The sequence below is a fragment of the Ursus americanus genome, chromosome X, assembly GCF_024610735.1.
Source record: "Ursus americanus isolate L20-20 chromosome X, mUrsAme1.1.p, whole genome shotgun sequence".
Lineage (NCBI taxonomy): Eukaryota > Metazoa > Chordata > Mammalia > Carnivora > Ursidae > Ursus > Ursus americanus.
The window spans coordinates 10859845-10879260 of NC_142164.1; positions in this window are offsets into that span (position 1 = coordinate 10859845).

The following is a 19416-nucleotide window of genomic DNA, read 5'->3' on the forward strand; positions in this document are numbered from 1 at the left end:
TAAGATTTCTTCAGGGAAGCTTTCCCTGGTCAACCTTGCCCCCTAGTTTAGGTCAGGTTCCTTCATAATATACTCCATTAGCCATGTTCTTGACATGAATAGCATTGTTCTCAGATTGGAATGATACATTTACTTATGTGATTATTTGATTAATATATATTTTGCCAATTAGAAGATAAGGTCCAGACATGGGTCTGTTTTGTTCCACATTTTATCAACATTTCCTAGGGAAATGAGTAGCACATAGCTGATGATCAATAAATATTTTTGAAAGAGATAAAGAATAAGTGCACTCAAGGAGGTGTGATTTTTTTAAAATATCCTCATAAATACAAGGGAATTTTCTATAATCCTATTTTTAACCTAAAGATGAAGACTCAGATTTAATGTTTTAGTTAACATCCCCTATGATTATAAAAAAAATAGTAACATCACTATTATCCTTGGTGACAGTTTCTTTTTATGAAAAAATATTCAAACATTAGAGTTGTATTATAATTTCGTGATGAAACCAAATTTATATGCTCTACATCTTGATCTCATCATCAAATCACCTTTAATTTGAATAATGAAGTGTCTCCATGAAGCCAAGGGTTTTTTTTTTTTTATATGTGTTCAAATGACTGCCTATGGGAGAACGCAGCAAGTATCTATTCAAATGATATCAAAGAGTTAAGTAAGATTACGGGCTATGTTAAGAAATTGATTGACTGATCTATTTTGATAGAAAATGTCCTCAGAGACTGTTTTTACACTTAAAAGCATTGGGTCAGTCTTAGCAGCAACAAAGCACCTTAACTACTGTTATTTAAAAATTGTATCCATCTCAGGCTCCTCTTGGCTAAAACAATAAGGAAAATGACTTTCTTTATTTTGTGACACATACTGTCTCTTGTTCTTACTCTTCCCCCCCCCCCATTTCTTATTCTTTTTTTTTTTAAAGCATTTCTTATTCTTAAATGATAGGAAACATGAAGTTTCATTCAGGATGGTATGAGAAAGGTGTGGATACTACTAGTACTGAATGATTATAGCCTGGGGCCTAGCCAGGAAAGAGCCAAAGCAAATGAAACTACAACATAGGACATAAAATTCATGCAGGACACAGTATTCACAAGAAAAAAGTAAAATAATTTATGGGAACATTTTGGGCTCTTAATATTAAAACAAAAGTGTCAAAAATAAGTAAAATAAGAAATAAAAATTTCTCTAGCCTTTTTAAATGAACACAGGTTCTACCATCCCTACGGTTCTTATTTGTGGACAGAAGATTTCAAACTTGAATTCACTTGGTTTTGGAATGACTTTTTTTTTTTTTTAAATCTTGAAAGGCCTTATTTTAAAAGTATGAAACGTACTTACAGCCACCTCCTTCATCTCTTTCCACATCTGTCCCTTGGCCCATCCCTCAAAAAAGACTATTCATGATCCTTTTCTATTCAAAACCTTTCAAGGGTTTCCCATAATCTTCGAGATAAATTCAAAAACTTTTAGGCGGACATTCAAGTTTCTTTAGCATAATTTTCAAAGCATTCGAGGACCTGGCCTCAGCTCAACCCTTGCCATCTCAACATGCAAATTCATATAAAAAGCGAACCCTTTACAGTTTCCAAATACATCTTTTTCTCAATTCCCGCTGCCTCTGTGTATATGCCAGGAATATCTGTTCTCCTGAAATTAATTCCTCCTAGTCCTAAAAGGACCAGTTGAAGCAATAATCTTTTACTGTCTCTGAAAAGCCTTCCCTGGTATTCCCATTTGGGGTGAGGTATGACCCAAGTGCCCCCAGGACAAAAATGGGAATAAATAAGCTTTATTCCCTTAAGAACAAAGAGAAATTATTTTAAAAGAGAAATGATTGCCACTAAGGATTAAAAAAAAAACCCTCTTGCTTTATATATAATTAAGTAATATGACTTCATAGTGGAACTGAAAAGGCCATACATGTCATCTACCCAGCAAGGTTTTACCACAGAAAAGTGACTCCCACAATGTACGATGGCCACACTGGCAGGGTTGATATGTTTTGGAAGCCCACTCCACTGAGTAATTTACAGTTCATCTCTACAGGGAACCAGAGCTGCAACTTTCTCCGTAGTACAGCAGTAACTGGTCACTCAATTACCAAGGACAGACACAGTGATGGTGGGGAGTCTTTCTGCTGTAAACATCATCCTATATGTCTGTTTGATACACTAATGTTCTGGAATTAACTGACAGTCAAACTTTAATTTCCTTTCTCCAAGGACCTGATACCTGAATTGGAATGTTTGCTTACCTCAGCTGCAAACTCACTCCTATCACTTGGAGAGGAAAATGGCATGTAAATCAAACTACAGCTATGACATCATTTCCCTATCATAAGAAGGCATCACTAACATTTCTAGAAAAATTTTCCAAAATCCCATGTGATCTACAAAATATAAAAATTCTATAAATGATTAAACTCATGAAATTAAGTTGAAATCTCAGCTCCATGCACATTAGTGAAATTTATAGAGATACCATTCTAGAATTTTTATATTGGTGGAGTTTGGCATCAGTAAGTGGTTGAGGGAAGTGGGGAGAAAGGCTGAAGAACTTGTCCTGGGCTCAATTTGCATTGCTATGTCACTGTTTCTTACCTGCATATGTCTCTTTGGGGAAGCATTTGTGGGGGAGTCTAATGAATATCATGGTGTCCTAAGCCTTGTGCCCCAGATGCCTTGGCATCCCTACTGATTGCAAGAGCTACACCAAGCCTAGTGTGTAGCTTCATGAAGGAACTATTGCATATTTCTGAGTGTTGGGACCTGGATTCTTGCTTTAAATTTGTTACAAAGTATGTGGGTGATGCTAAGTTATTTTCCCTCTTTGGATTCCAGTTTTTTCTTTTAAAAAAAAGAAGACATTGGGTTCCATGATCCTAAGATCTCTTCTACTTTAAATATTCTATGCTAGAAATATATTAGCTTCAATAAGGTCCAGTGCTTTCTCTTTTGTAAGGATCTAAGTCTTGGTCCTAGAAGTTCAATGCCATGAATTTCCACATCCCAATATATTCACCAGTAATAGTCAGGAATATTGAACACCCACTATACACCAGGCCCTGTGCTAAGACTTTTACATATATTAATTCACTTATTTCCCACAACAACCCTGGAAAGTAAATGTTAGTATTACTCCTGTTAATGCATAGAGGTTAATAAATGCATAGAGGTTAAGAAACTTGACCAACTGGGAAACAGCAGAACCCAGATTTGAACAAGGCCCGTGTCCTTATTTTTGTGCTTATTGCCTCCATTGAATGTAACAGGAGTAATAATAAGAAGCATAACATTAATATAAGTTCAGTTGTATTACATTTGGCAATTTGATAACCCTTACCACTACTGTGTGAATAAATAGCATGAAAAATATCATCATTTTATAGACAAAGGAATTAACTGGTTTCTAAATGTTCCTCCCAGGAATTCAGCATTCTTTCTTCTACATGCCAATGTTTTCTAATATTGAAGGCTACTAAGTTTAGATTAATGCATACATTCACTAAATATTTCTTGAAAGCTTACATGTTCTAGGCACTGTACTAAGATGAAACTGGTAAAAAGGATCACATTTTTTTGGATGAAATACAAGTACCACTTAATGCTTTCACCATTAAATTGGGAATTGTTTTTCTAATAGAGAGGCTTTTCAGCAGAGACCTAAAGAAAATGATAATGCACAGCTGCTATCTTAGAGAAGAACCTTCCAGACAGAAGAATGCAAAGGCCCTGAGATGGACCTATAAGCATGTGGGTCACCAGAATCACAGATTGGTCACTGTGACTGGAGCAGAGCAATCAGGAGAATAATAAGCATTGAAGTCAGAGACATAATAGGTGACCAGATCATGTAGAGCCTTAATAAGACTTTGGATTTCATTCTAATCAAAGTTGTTGGAGATTTCATCAATGGAAAGACATGATCTGGTTTAAAATATACAGTAAATGATTGAAGGAAGAAGAAAGAATCATTATTACTACTTCACTGAGTATTTTCCAGAAGCATTTTCCAGTTGCCCAGACATTTTTCAGAAACATTTTTTTAAGCTACTTGACTTTCTAATAACTTTATTCTTAAATAGCTGTCAATAGATTTCTGAAGCTTTCTTCAAATTCAGGTTTAGGGATGTTTCTTTTTTCCTTCTTCCTCTCTCTTTCTTTCATTTCTCACTTTCTTCTTCTTCTTCTTCTTCTTCTTCTTCTTCTTCTTCTTCTTCTTCTTCTTCTTCTTCTTCTCCCTCTTCTTCTTCCTCCTCCCCCTCCTCCTCCCCCTCCCCCTCCTCCTCGCCCTCCTCCTCCCCCTCCCCCTCCCCCTCCTCCTCTTCATCTTCCTCTTCTTCTTCCTTCTTTTTTTCCTCCTCCTCCTCCGCTGCCGCCGCCGCCGTCGTCATCTTCTTCTTCTTTTTATTTAAGATTTAGCCTGGAGCATAAGTTACCATAGGACCAGACTTGATGTCTGAAATGAATTCATGCCCCCTGTTACAAGAGTCCAAAAGCACGATCACCTCTAAAGGGTGATCTACAAATAGAAGCTGTCTTAAGCTGAACTCAGCATTATTGTATCATGGGTTATGGGGGCCAGCCTGCATAGTCTATATTTCAGTCAATAGCCAGGTATTTATATACACTGGTTCTCAAATGAAATAATGGCCTTGATCAGTGATTCCCAATCTCTATTGCCCATGAGGAAAATGATGTTCTCGCATGCAATATACAATGCCAGGACCTTTCTGCAAAATAGAAAAGATAGAATTCAAAGTATGCTTATTTCTCAGAACCTAACTTATAACTCCATCCCTTCCTCTTACACTCAAAAAAGCATACTGGAATGCAAGTGAATTTGTGAGAGAACGACATTTTTATTGGTATAGTTGGTACATAAATAATATGCTTGGTCCAAATACTCAGCTGAGCAAGAAATACAATGCCGTTTTTCTATAGGTGGGCCTAATTTGCATGTGGCAAACACTTACTTCAGGATTTCTGTCATATTCCCTAGGGTGGTATCCAACTGATGTCTCCTGAGATGTGCATCATCCATCTGGACCTTTGTGGCTGATTCATGCAAAACACTCCTTTGTCATCCCTCTATCCCAACCACAGAGCTTCTCTAATTCTAGCTCTCTTTAAGTTACTTCCTGTTCCCTCTTAGGGACATGGGAAACATTTAACTGCTTCCTTCCACTATTCTGATTCTTCAAGAAACAAGGTAGGGCCTTTAGAGGATGTTTATTGCCTGAGGGATACTCTCAGGTAGCACTCTTACTTCTGACACACGATGCACAGAAATACAAGGCATGGTAACTACAGAAGGCAGTTTTGGACCCATCTTCCCAGATAGATCACTTGGACATTTCTTTCAATCTCTCACTACTCTGGCCTAGAGGCAATTTTGTCTCTTATCCTCTCAAGAATATGTATGTATTCTCACCTCTGGTTCCTAAACCTATTATTGTTTTCTTACATTCAGTTATTCTCCACCCACTCGAGGACTATATGGGTCGAGAGTTCAGGGTGCAGTACTCCATCTCAAGTACCAACAATATCTATTTATTCATTGTAAATTATGGTACATATCCCTTCATTCCATACTTCAAGGATGGATCTTCATATGGTCTAAGCAAATCATGACTATCCACCAGGATATACTAGTATGTGCTGGAGAAACAAACAATTCCAAAATCTTAGTGGCTTAATATAACAAAGATTTAATTCATACTCATACTAAATATCAAGGGTGAGCTAAAAAGTCCTATCCACAGGGCACTGACTATCTAGATTACATACCAGCAAGCGTGGCAGAGGGAAAACAGAGCCACGGAGCACTTCACATCAGCAATTAAGTATTCTGGCCTAGAAATGATGTTTGTCATTTCTGCTACAATTCATTGATCTGAGAAAGTCAGGCCTTTCATTGTCTTTCCCCACCCTAATTGTCAGGCTCGGTCATATGATTGCTTGGACCAATAAAAAGTAAGTGGAAATAACTTAGCAGAAGTTGTAAAACCCACAGCATTATACTTCATGTTCTATGTTTCCTCTGCTGCAAAGTGGCAATGTCTTACCGCCTCATTCAGTCTGCATCCTAGAATGAAGATGATATTAAATAGAGCTGTAGCCAACATGCAGTCAAACAAATAGCATGAGTAAGAAATAAACTTTTATTAGTGTGATCCATGGATGTTTAGGGCTGTTCGTTACTGCAATGTAACTGTTCCTAAACTAATTTATATAATCTACAGGGGAGGGGAACTGAATATTTGATGAACAGCACTAATGACTTATCATAAACTTTCTATGTTCTAAACACCTGGGTAAAATAATTGTGGACTTGGAAAAACTTGAATTTATGGTAAAAGCAATTGGGGAAGTAAGAAAAAATGAATCTACTTGAACCTATTGCTTGAAATATACTCCTTAGAGTAGCAATGATGATCTGATATTATGACCATAGAGGAAGAAATTTAATTAAGCATACTATTGTCTCACAGTAAATAATAGTTATATAATCAAGATAATATCAATATTTATGGTTTTCTACCTATATAAACAACTATATGTAAATCAAAGAATACTTAATACAATCGGTTTTGTAAATATAGTGATCAGCCTTGCCAATATCAAATAAACATAGTGCATATAAAGCCTGGGTACTAGAAAGAGGTAAGAATGGGTGCAGGAGGGATATAAGGAAAAAGGAAGGAGAGAATTACCAAAATTTCATTCTACAAAATAGGGAGTTAGGAGAAACTGTTTCTGGTTGGTAAAGCAAGAAATGGAGATTTAAATACTCAGTTTGAAGCAGAAGAGGTGCCCAGGGGAGAAACTAGAATAATAATATATTGGTCAGAATAGGCTAAGTCAGAGTCAGCATCTGATGTGCTATTTTTGTAAATAAAGTTTTATTGGAACATAGGCACCCCATTTCCTTATGTCTTGTTTGTGGTGCCTTTCACACCGCAAGAACAGAAATGAATAGCTGCTAGAGTCCTAAAACAGAGTCCCAGCCTAAAATATTTACTAGCTGACTCACCTCATAAAAAATTTTTGATAACTCCTGCACTAGATTATGGTATAGTAAAAATTCAGTCTCAGAAACAAAGTGACCTAACATTAACAAGAGATTTTTTTCTTGCTCACAACATGTTTAACATAGGTCAGTAGAGACCCTGCTCCACGTAGTCACTCAGAAGAACTAAACTGCCTGAGTATCCACCATCTTATAATGCCTCCATATCAACACAATGTTTCAGAGTTTGCCACAGTATTAAGAGGATGTCACATGAAAATTCCATGCTTCCCCTTGAATGCTTTGGGGCTAGAAGCAAAATATATGACTTCTCTTGATACCCCATTAGCCAACACTAATCACATGGCCCTAAAACTGCAAGGTGGCTTGAAAGCATAATCTTCCATGTAGTTTTCTGTGTGCCTGAAAGGAGAGGAAACACAGATAGATAGTGGTGAACACTAGAAATATCTAGCACAAATGACATAACAATACTGAAAGGAGGATGGAGGCATAGAAATGGGAAGTTGCAGAAGATCTAAATACACATCAATCATTACAGAGAATCAACAGATAATATCTAAATTTGCTAAAGAGTAGTGCAACTGAATTACTTAGAGAGAAGGAATTAACAACCAGAAGGAACTAAAACCAGAAAGTCAACAAGGTAGCTTCTTCTGGGGCACAGAACTAGGAGGGCAGTAGTGTGGGCATAGGACTACTGCGTTTCATTACAAACTCTTCTATAGTCTTCTAGAGTATCGCTTTTCTTAACCTAATGCATATATTACTTGGATGTTTTATTTAAACTGGATTATTCTGGGCATGAATATGTAACCTCTCTATACTGACTTACTACCCAGTTAATATCTGTCTGTTAAGATCTAGTTCACTGAGGGGCGCCTGGGTGGCACAGCGGTTAAGCGTCTGCCTTCGGCTCAGGGCGTGATCCTGGCGTTGTGGGATCGAGCCCCACATCAGGCTCTTCCGCTATGAGCCTGTTTCTTCCGCTATGAGCCTGTTTCTTCCTCTCCCACTCCCCCTGCTTGTGTTGCCTCTCTCGCTGGCTGTCTCTATCTCTGTCGAATGAATAAATAAAATCTTTAAAAAAAAAAAAAGATCTAGTTCACTGACATACTAACAGATATTTCCCTTTTGTCCCATCTAGTCCTCCCCCAACATATTATCCACACTTTTGCTAGAATGATCCTTTCAAAGTGCAATTAAATTATTTTATTTATTCTCTAATTTTTTCAATGTCTAGAGGTTCTGGAAAAACAAGGTATAAACTCGGTAATGCACTGGTAAATGTTTATCAACTGGCTCTCAAAAAAGCCCTGATTTGTAGTATTTGTAACTATTGTGTATATACTAACATCATGACTGATCTCAAACTGACAACATGACTTCACTAAACCCAGAGTTGGGAAGAAATGCACAGTAGCACACCAGGATATATATAATATGTCCACTATGCAGATATAATAGAAGTAAATATCCTCAATAGCATAGATAATAGTTAAATGGAGTAAAGTAATTAGGAAATGATTAGTTTTGAATAGATATTATCTTGGGTTTTAATATATTCTGTTTAATTGCATATCTTACATAATTTAATTTTAGTTATTTAATTACCTAAAATTAATACTTTTTAATAATCAACTAGGTCAGGAATTCTAGCACACCACTATATGTCTTCTTAGCAAGGCCTACAAAGCCCTTCATAATCACACCCTAAGCTTAGCTTTCCAGCCAATTCCATTCAGCATTCAGATCATAAAAAATGATTAATGGTTCCCTAAGGATGCTGTTCTATGTCCCTTTTCTGTGCATTTATTCTAAATTTCCTCTGCCTGGAGGACCATGCTTCTTGTTATGATAATTGAAAACTCCTAACAGTCATATAAGACCCAGATAAGGAGTGGTGACAGTGAAAATAGTGAAGTACCTCTAGAAATTTTCTCCTTAATAAAAGCAATGAGAAAACTAGCAAAAATTTGTAAGTATCATCTCTTTCAAAACTCCAGACATTAACAAAAGACTAGCAACAATATGAGAATTATTTAATCAAGAAAAATAGTTGAATGCAGGTAAGAAAAATGAGCTTTGTAGCGTTTTAACTTGTCCTAGTCTAATAACCAGTTCTCTAGCTCCACAGGAGCCTTAAAAACTAACAGCCTGCATTCACAGTGAAACCAGTAGTCTGGCAGTCACTGGCAGGACAGAACAGCATTAGAGCTTTTTCAAAGCTACATTCCCAGAAGAATGTCATTATTTGATGTGTCTGATGTCTCCCTGGAAGATCTCACTTCCAAGGCTGTCTGTATTTGACCTCATTCAGAGATCATCTACTAAGAAAAGCCCTTTCCCTAGAGTTTGAAGAAAACCATTAAAGGCAATTGTTCAAATTCAAGATTGTCAAGGAAGTGGATAACAGTCAAAGTGAACATCAGACTAGCCAAAAAGCTTAAAAGGAAAAGCTAAGGAATGAGATAGCTTTATAAAGACTTCAAATCTAGGGGGCCAAGTGCATACATGTGGCTAAGCTTATGGCCAGGGCTGTGTGCATGTTCTGGAAAGACCCAAGAAGGCCCTATGCTCTCACTTGTGCCTGACCCTGAGGCTTTGTACAAAGAGGAAGGATAAGGCAGAGTGGTCAACTGCCAACCCCAACACATACACAGAGCCCCTTGGCAAAGACTGGAAGACTTATTGGTTCCAACCATTTAAGAAAACTTTTGTCCAATCATTAGTTGACAAATAATCTGATTAGAAACTTTAATGTCCACACATGACTAAGAACAGAGACTTTACAGAATTAGTTCAGAAAAGTCACTAAACAAACAAATGAACAAGAACAACAATAAACAGCAACAACAACAAACCTTGAGCTACAGAATTTCATTTCCAAAGTTGCTATATTATATTATTTTAAATATCTAGTTTTTGACAAAAAATTATAAGACAGGCAAAAAAACAAAGTATGGCCCATATAAAAATTAAAAATCAATCAAGAAAAATTGTCCTTGAGGAGCAGACATTGGATTTATTAGAAAAGGAGTTTTAATAAGCTATTCTAAATATGTTCAAAGGACAAAAGGAAATCATTTATAAAGACATAAAGAAAAATATGAAAATCATGTCTCACAACAGAGAGTATATCAAAAAGAAGATAGAAATTATTAAAAAGTACCAAATAGTAATTCTATAGTTAACGAGTATAATAACTGAAATGAAAAATTCACTGGAAATCTCAAGAGCAGATTTGAGAAGACAAAACAATCAGTGAATGTGAGATTATCTAATCTGAAGAATAAAAGAAAGAAGAAAAATGAGCAATACACACAGACTAACATCAGTCATACCAAAATATGCATAAAGAGAGACCCAGGAGAAGAGAAGGAATAATGGATACAAAACCTTTGAGGAGATAATAGCCAAAGCTTTCCAAATTTAAGGAAAAGCATTAATCTACACATCCAAGGAGCTCAGTGAACTCCAAGTACTATAAACTCAGAGATCTGCACCTAGACACACCATAATCAAGCTGACCGAAACAACAACAACAAAAAGAATCATAAAAGCAATAAGAGAGAAGCAACTCATCTTCTGCAAGCAATTGTCAATAAATTAACAGATGTTTTCTCATCAGAAACCACGTAGATCAGAAGACAGTAGGATGGCATATATAAAGTGCTAAAAGATAAAAGCAGTGAACCAAAATTTATATCCAGCAAAGCTATCCTTCAAAGTGAAGAAGAAATTAAGACACTCTCATATAAACAAAAATTGACACAAGTTATCACCAGCAGACATGCCCTGCAATAAATTCTAAAGGAAGTTCTCTAGCTTGAAATGAAAGGAGATTAGACAGTAACTCAAATCCACTTGAAGAAATAAAAAGCATCAGTAATGATTATTACAAAGATAAAAATAAAAAACAGCATAAATACATTTCTCTTGTAACTCTTTATCTTTTTATGATTAAAAGATAATTACTTAAAATAATAATTATGAATCCACATTGATAGACATGCATTGTACAAAGATATAATTTGTATGACCATAAGAGCACAAAAGAGGAAGAAGGAAATCATATCTATGTAGAAGCAAAGATTCTGTATACTATTAAAAATAAATTTGTATCAGGAGCACCTGGGCAGCTCAGTTGGTTAAGCGTCTGACTCTTGGATTTGGCTCAGTTTATAACCTCAGGGTCAAGACTGAGCCTCATGTCAGACTCTGTGATGGACGTGGAGCCTGCTTAAGATCCTCTCTCTCCCTCCCCCTCTGCCCCTCGCCTCCCCCCTGCTGGGGTGCATGCTCTCTCTAAAATAAATTAATAAATTAATAAATATCAATCCAAAGTAGATTGCTATTAATTAAAATGATAATCACAATTCCCAGGGAACCACTAATAAAATAATTTTAAAAATATATTATAAAATAAATGAAACAGGAATTAAAATGGTACAGTACAAAATGTGTATTCATTTATTTATTTATTTTTAAAGATTTTATTTATTTATTTGACAGAGAGAGACAGCCAGCGAGAGAGGGAACACAGCAGGGGGAGTGGGAAAGGAAGAAGCAGACTCCCAGTGGAGCAGGGAGCCCGATGCAGGGCTCAATCCCAGGGTCCTGGGATCACGCCCTGAGCCCATTGAAGGCAGACGCTTAACGATTGAGCCACCCAGGCACCCCTACAAAATGTGTATTTAACACAAAATAAGGCAGTAGTGGATTAATAGAAAAACAAAAGTAACATAATACAAAAGACAATGAATAGCAAAATGGCAGATACAAATCCTACCTTATCAGTAATTACATTAAGTGTAAATAGATTAAACATTCCAATTAAAAGGAAGATATTAGCAAAACAGATTAAAAATAATCCAAGGCTATGCTATTATTTAATAGACGCACTTTAAATGCAAATACACAAATAAATTGAAAGTAAAAGGATGAGAAAAGATATTCCATGTAAACAGTAACAAAAGAAGAATGGAGTGGCTATTGACAAAATAGACTAAAGACAAAAATTATTACTAGAGACAAATAGGGCCATTTTTGTGATGGTAAATTTGTTAATCCATCAGGGACATACAAAAATTATAAAAATAATTGAACCTAACAACAGAGCCCCAAAATACATGAAGCAAAACCTGACAGAACTGAAAAAAAGATACAGACGACTCAACTGTAGTAACTGGAGACCTCAATGCCCCACTCTCAATAATGGATGGAAGAACTAGGCAGAAGACCAACGAAGAAACCGAAGACTTGGACAACACTATAAACTGACAGAAGTCTATTGAACACTCTACCTTATTTGGGAATATGTTGTTTAATTTGCACATATTCCCCAAATATTGTTCTTTTATTGATTTCTAATTTCATCCTTTTGTAGTCAGAGAACATATTCTGTATGTCAATTTATTGTGACTTGCTTTATACCCTGAAAGTATGGCTTGTCCTAAAGAATGTTCAGTGTACACCTGGGAAAAATGTGTATTCTATTATTGTTGTGTAGAGTGTTCAATAGACTTCTGTCAGGTTTTGTTGGTTTATAGTGTTGTCCAAGTCGTCTGTGGAAAAAGTAGTCTTAACTACTCATAAAAGTTACCCATCCATAAAATCACCGTAAACTATCTCCACAATTAGTTACAAAATGTTTCCATGACACTTACTAGTTCTCCATCATGGTATATACCACCCATATTGCAACTGCCTGCTTTCTTGTCTTTCTCCCCTACTGTCTTTGTTAAACCATACTTATTCAAGGGCAGGGACTGAGCTTTACTCATCTTTGTATCCAGAGAACCTTCACAGTATCTGACACATAGCAGGTCCTCAAAAAAATGTTTATTCAATGGATGGGTAACTTTTATGACACAAATTTATTAGTGTCACTATTCTGTGTATATCATTAAAGATTACCCATATAAATCCCACTTTAAACTGCCAAAAGGATGATAAGTGAAAAATCATGGGAAGCAAACAATATCTATATCAAATTCCCAGAATAGTAAAAATTCTTATATAGAATTGAGTACTATTGTTATTATTGTTAAACATGATTGTTTTACATTGTTAAACACACATTTTGCTTTGAGACTTTTCCACATATTGCTTCACATTTTTTTCAGTGACTACTTTCTTAGATTCAGCCTTGTCATGATTTCTACAGGAGACAGGAATAAATACAGAGGCAGAACGTTTAGTCTGGTCTCATCTTGGATCTTCTATATAGGAGCAACTGAAGTAGTCAAGGGCATAAACTTCTACAGGCCCCCATCACAACATCTACACACCCACCTGCATCTGTACCATATACCACTCCCCCTTCATCCTGGTTACTCTGGATGAAGCATTCTTACTCCTAGTTAAGACTACTTTCTACACACAGTTGCTCAGGCCACAAAACTTGGAGTCATGTTTGAGTCCCTCTCTTTCTCTCACTCTTCACATCTAATCAGACAGAAATTCCTGCTGGCTCTACTTTCAAAATATATCTACAATTCATTCACTTAACCACCAATCCCTTTGACAATATCTATATCCAAGCCACCATCATCTCTTGTCTAGAATATCACAAGAGCCTCCTATCTGGACTCCTGGTTCCAGCCATTTCCCTCCTTCAGTCTATTCTAAACACAGTAATCCTGATAAATCTCAAGTCAGTTCAAGTCATTTCTTTTCTCAAAACACTCATCCTCAGAGTTAAAGACAGAGCCAAAAGCCTTTTTATAATCTGTCCACCGGGAACCCTCCTTCTGTACTCCCAGTTACCTCTGTGAACACATCTTCTACTACTCTGCTCATTCACTTTACTCCTTCACTGGCCACCTAATTTCTTTGAATACTCTACGCACGTTCTCACTTCAGTCTTTGAAGTTATTTTTCCCTTTCCCAGAGTTTTCTTCCTTCAGTTATCTGAATGTTTCTCTCCCTCAAGTCTACTTACTCATCTCTTTTCCAGCTCTATGCTTTAGGCCCTGGTATGCTGGTACAGATTTACTAATATAGGTTTGGGAATTATTTTTAAATAATAAAATATTTTAAATGGATGACAAGATCATTAGCAATTAAGCAGTCCTGGAAAATACCAATTATGCCAAGCATTTTCCTGGTTGAGTCTTCCATTATGCTTAATGGTACCATTATCATCTATGTCTCTGTGCTCCAAATTTGGTTGTCATCTTTGATATCCCCTTGTTGACAGGCCTATTCTCTCCCCTCTGTTCCATTGTATATCTATCTATTGAAATTATGACTATCGCCCAAGTCCCAGTTGAAATGTTCCTTCTTCCATGAAGCATGGCCAAAACTTCTGACTAGAGATTGGCTTACTTCCCTTGAACTCTTACATTTCACTGTCACTCTCTTACAACATTTCACATATGAAATATAGGGAGGATGTTGTGGTAAAGTGGAAACAGCATTTGGACTTAGAACATGAAGGCCAGGATTTACATTTCAGCTTCATTTACTAGATCTGTGACCTTTGGCATCAAAGTTTACATATATATCACACTAATTGGGATTGTTTTAAAAATCCCATTAGCTAATATATGGAGAAACATGTAACACACAACTTGAAATATAGCAGATAAATAATTAAAACACAAGGCTCATACCTTTTACTAGACTGAAAGTTTATTGGTAACCAAGGTCATGTCCTGTCCAACTCTGTTTTATACAACCCCACCTCAGACATAGTTAGCATATCACCTGGTTCATTGTAGGTAGTCAATGTTGAATGAATTAAATTTTAAAAATAAGGATTTTTTTTAAAAAACCTGTTTTCCAGTACTGAAGACATCTTATTCTGAGGCTTGTTCCCAAATCTTCACTTTGCCGTGTTAGAATAAGGTGACTTACCACAAATACCCTCTTTGATTTGGATTGTAAAAGATGCATGTTTCAGGAGTGGATTGTATCACTGTTTCCTGCAAGATCGTGGCATGTGATGGTGGTATGTCTTATGTGTTAAAAGACTCTAAGCAGGACCCCACACCCTTTGATCACACACTGTTTATTTTCCATTTACACCATTACTCTCAGAGCTACAGCAAAGGGAGCAGTAAGATAGTTATATAACAAACTAGAAATAAATAAGTTTTATTTGGAATGTAAATTGGTTAATTCCTCAATTCAACTTTTTTCTTTCTGTGTGATAACTGTATCTTCATTTATAATAAGGAAAACTTATAAATTATACTTTTCTACCTGAAAGAAGATTGAAATGAAGGAGTAATATGAAAGATATAATTATAATGTGCCAAAATAGGATCATTGCAAGTTGTTCTTTTTAAGAATTTATTTTGGATGACATTTAAATTAAACTGCATTTTAATTCAAATACAAAGAAGGAAACCCACATCACTAACTAACTTTGCCAATCAACCTGTCAATACACTAATTATCAAAAACTTAACAAGGCAGAATTGCCCCCTTTACAATTCTTATACTCTAGCCCCAGACACAAAGGCAATTAGTTTGTTCAACTTGTCAACTTTGTAAGTTAAGTTTAAAAGTGCACTCGCCAACAGTGCTAATAAGCCCTATCCATGAAAGAATTTTAGTAGCCACAGAAATGGCATTCCTTAACTACAACAGATACAAATCCACTAAGGGAACAATACTGTTTACCCCTAAACCAGCCCTATGCACAACTGTAAACAACAAAATAATCATGTAAAACTAATCATAATTGTTATTTATTGGGCATCTATCAGTTTTAGATTTTTAAATACCTTTAATTTTCAAACTCTGAGAGATAGGTATTATGGCCCATTTAATAAATAAGAAAGTGAGACTCAGCTAAGTAACTAAACCTAGGCTGCATACTAGGAAGTGCAGTTTAGCCAGCTTTTTCTGACTAACGCTCTTGTTTTTTATCTTATGCCAACTCCAGAAGAAAAAATGCTAGCCTTCAAGCAAGACTCCTGAAATCTGACTGCCCCAAAGTCAAGTGCCTCAAGGGCAAGTTTATAAAAATAACTTCACTCCAGGAATTATTTTTCAGCATAACTATTTGTTTCTAATGGCTTCTGACCAGAACAATTTATTCTCTTTTCATAACCTTGGTGAAGCAGAAGGGTTGCTAGATGATCTTAGCTCTTTTATGCTAAATATTTTGTATCATGGTTAAAATACTGTTAACTTTCTTTTTTAATAACAAAATTTAATGGTAGATGTATGAAAAATAGAATTAATAGCACTTATGTAGTACAAATGGGAAAACAATGTCAGTATTATTTTTTATTTTAATTCCAGTATAGTTAACTTATAGTGTTATATAAGTTTCAGGTGTACAATTTAGTCATTCAACAATTGTATACATTGCTCAGTGCTCATCTTGATAAGTGTACTAATGTGAGTACCATACTTAAATTATTCAGTGTTTTTTTAGTGTATATGAATTGTAGATCTATATGCAATCAATATAGGCATGCAATGTACACCTATTACAATTCTCTGTTATATTTAGGTATTGTGTTTTTCAATAATTGTCATTTCATCTAAGTTGCAAATGTATGGTCATAAAGTTGTTTGACGTGCATATTATTTTTTTTAATGACTATAGGGTATATAGTGGCATTCTCCCTTTCTTTCCTGATGTTGGTAATTTGTATCTTCTATCTTTTTCTTCTAATAAATGAAAAAAAATCTTCAAAACTTATACACATAGTCATCATTTTAAGCCCTTTACTTTGTAAAGATCCAAATTTCTGTTTTTTCCCTTCAATCTGAAAAACTTCCTTTAGTATTTCTTTTACTTCAGGACTTCTTGTGAAAAATTATCTCTGCTTTTGTTTTATTGTTTCTGAAAATTTCTGTATTTCTTCATTTCCAAAATATATTTTCACTGGATGTAGACATCTAGGTTGGCAGTTTTGTTGGTTTTAACACCTTCATCAATTTTGTTAACGTGTCCTCTGGCTTTCATAATTTCTGATGAGAAAGCTGTAATAATTCTTTTTATTCATCTACATGTAATATGTCTTTTTTGCTCTCCTACTTTTAATTTTATTCCCCATACTTATTTTAGTAATTTGATTATGATGCCTCGGGCTTGATTTTCTTTGTGTTTGTCCTCCCGTATTTAGTTGAACTCCCTGGTTCTACAACTTCATGGTTTTTAAATCAAATTTATAAAATTTTATCCATTTATCCTCAAATAATTATTTACTTCCACCTTTCTTCCTTCTCTTTCTTGGATTTCTAATATACACATATTGGATCATGTAACATTATTCTACTTGTTGCTAGTGGTCTGTAAATTGTTTGGTAAACATTTTTAGTATAGTTTTAGATTTACTGTAAAGATGTGACAATAGTAGAGCAAGCTCACCTATAAGAAAACCCCACACTCAGTTTTCCCTACTGTTAATATCTTACACTAGTATGGCATATATATCACAACAAATGAGCCAATACTCTCTTAGCTGTCTCTCCAACTTTCCTTGTTTTTGATGACATGACAACTGTGAGAAGTACTGGTGAGGTATTTTGCAGAATGTCCCTCAATTGGGATTTTTTTCTGATGCTTTTTAAGATTTTATGTATTTATTTGAGAGAGAGAGAGACAGAGAGAGAGAGTGAATGAGAGCACATGAGCCGGTGGGGGAGGGGCAGAGGGAGAGGGAGAAGCAGACTGCCCTCTGAGCAGGGAGCCCAAGGCAGGGCTCCATCCCAGGACCCTGGGATCATGACCTGAGCCAAAGGCAGATGCTGAACCAACTGAACCATGCAGGTGCCCCCTGATTCTTTTTTATTATTAGACTGAGGCTATGAGTTTTAGGGAAGAATGCTACAGTTGTGAACTGTTTTTCTTATCACATCATATCAGGGCTATATGATAGCACATGACACATCACTAATGACATCAGCTTTAATCACCTAGCCACAGTAGTGTATACTAGGTTTCTCCACAGTAAAGTTACCTCCACAGTATAGTTTCAAAGCAAATCATTTAGTGCAGCCAACACTCAAAGCAGAGGGGAATTTTGCTCCACCTTAAAGTAGGAAGTATCAACATAAATTATTTGGAGTTCTTCTGTATAGGAGACTTGTCTCTTTTCTTCCACTTATTTATTCACCCAATAATTTATATTGCTACGGACTCCTAGATATTTATTGTATAGTTTGCATTATAAGTCAACCCTCTTTATTAATTTTGCCTTTCATATTGTTCCAGCTTTGGTCATTAGGGGCTCTTTCTGTTGGTTTCTGTGCCCATTTTCCATGCCCCCATCCTTTTGCTTTTGAGATTTTTAAAAAAATTTTCCAGCATTACAAGATGCTCTAGGCTCATGTTGTTTATTTCCTGCCTCAGCCCTCAAATCAGTCATTTCTTCAAGGAGTCCTGGTTTCTTTTATTGGAGAATGACATTAGAAGCCAAGGTCTGAGTCCTAGGTGTGTTGGTTGTTACTCAGTTGTCATCAATTCTAGGCCCTCTCAACTGATACAGTGAGAAAGTATATGTATGTATACTCAATTGTGTATATATCCGTATTTACAAATATTTCTATATGTAGCCATTTATATCTATATTACACTAAACCTGAGTTTTTACTGACGGCTTCAACTCTAATCCATTACCATATGTATCATTCTAGCCTTCTGCCTTGCTTGTCTACAACTTCGCATTCCAACATTGAGAAACTGAGTTCCCCAAATCCATCATCTATTTTCTTATTTGTTCAGTTCCAGTATGATATCAAGGGGTTTCAGAATTGTTAGTCTGTACCCCAGTGGGAAACAACGTTATCCAGTGCAGTGCAGTGTTTATATAAAACTCTTTTTGCCTTTAGTCTTATAGACTCCATTGATAGCCACCTTTCTCCCCACCTTCCTCAGTGAGGTTATTTAATACATTTGTAATACAGTCAGATTCTACTGTCATCATCTGAATTTTCTGTTTTCACGTGGTTTAGACGGTTTCTTTTTTTTTTTTCTTTTGCCAGTGTCTAATGTTCTGGAACTTTCATCCACTTAGTTTCTAATTTCAGATAGTATATGTTTTAGCTCCAAATTCTCATGTTTTGTTTTCTATTTAGCTCCTCATTATGTTCATGTTTTTTCTTTAAAATGTAAAACATAGTTACATTATTTTAAATAACTATTTTAAAGCCCTTCTCAGCTAATTCCATTATCGCTGGTTTCCTCCTTGTTACAGCTCACAATTTACTGTTTAGTTTGTTTTGTTAGGCAGTTAAATGAAGATTTTTGGCTTTTGATTTAAAAGGCTTTTTAATTTGGTTTTTTAAAATCTTGATTTTAAGGTTTGTTTTTAAGCTTTGCTACAGTGAGTCTTCAGTAGCCTTTACTCTTGGACTAATTTAGCCTCTGGTGTCTATTGGTTTCTTGAA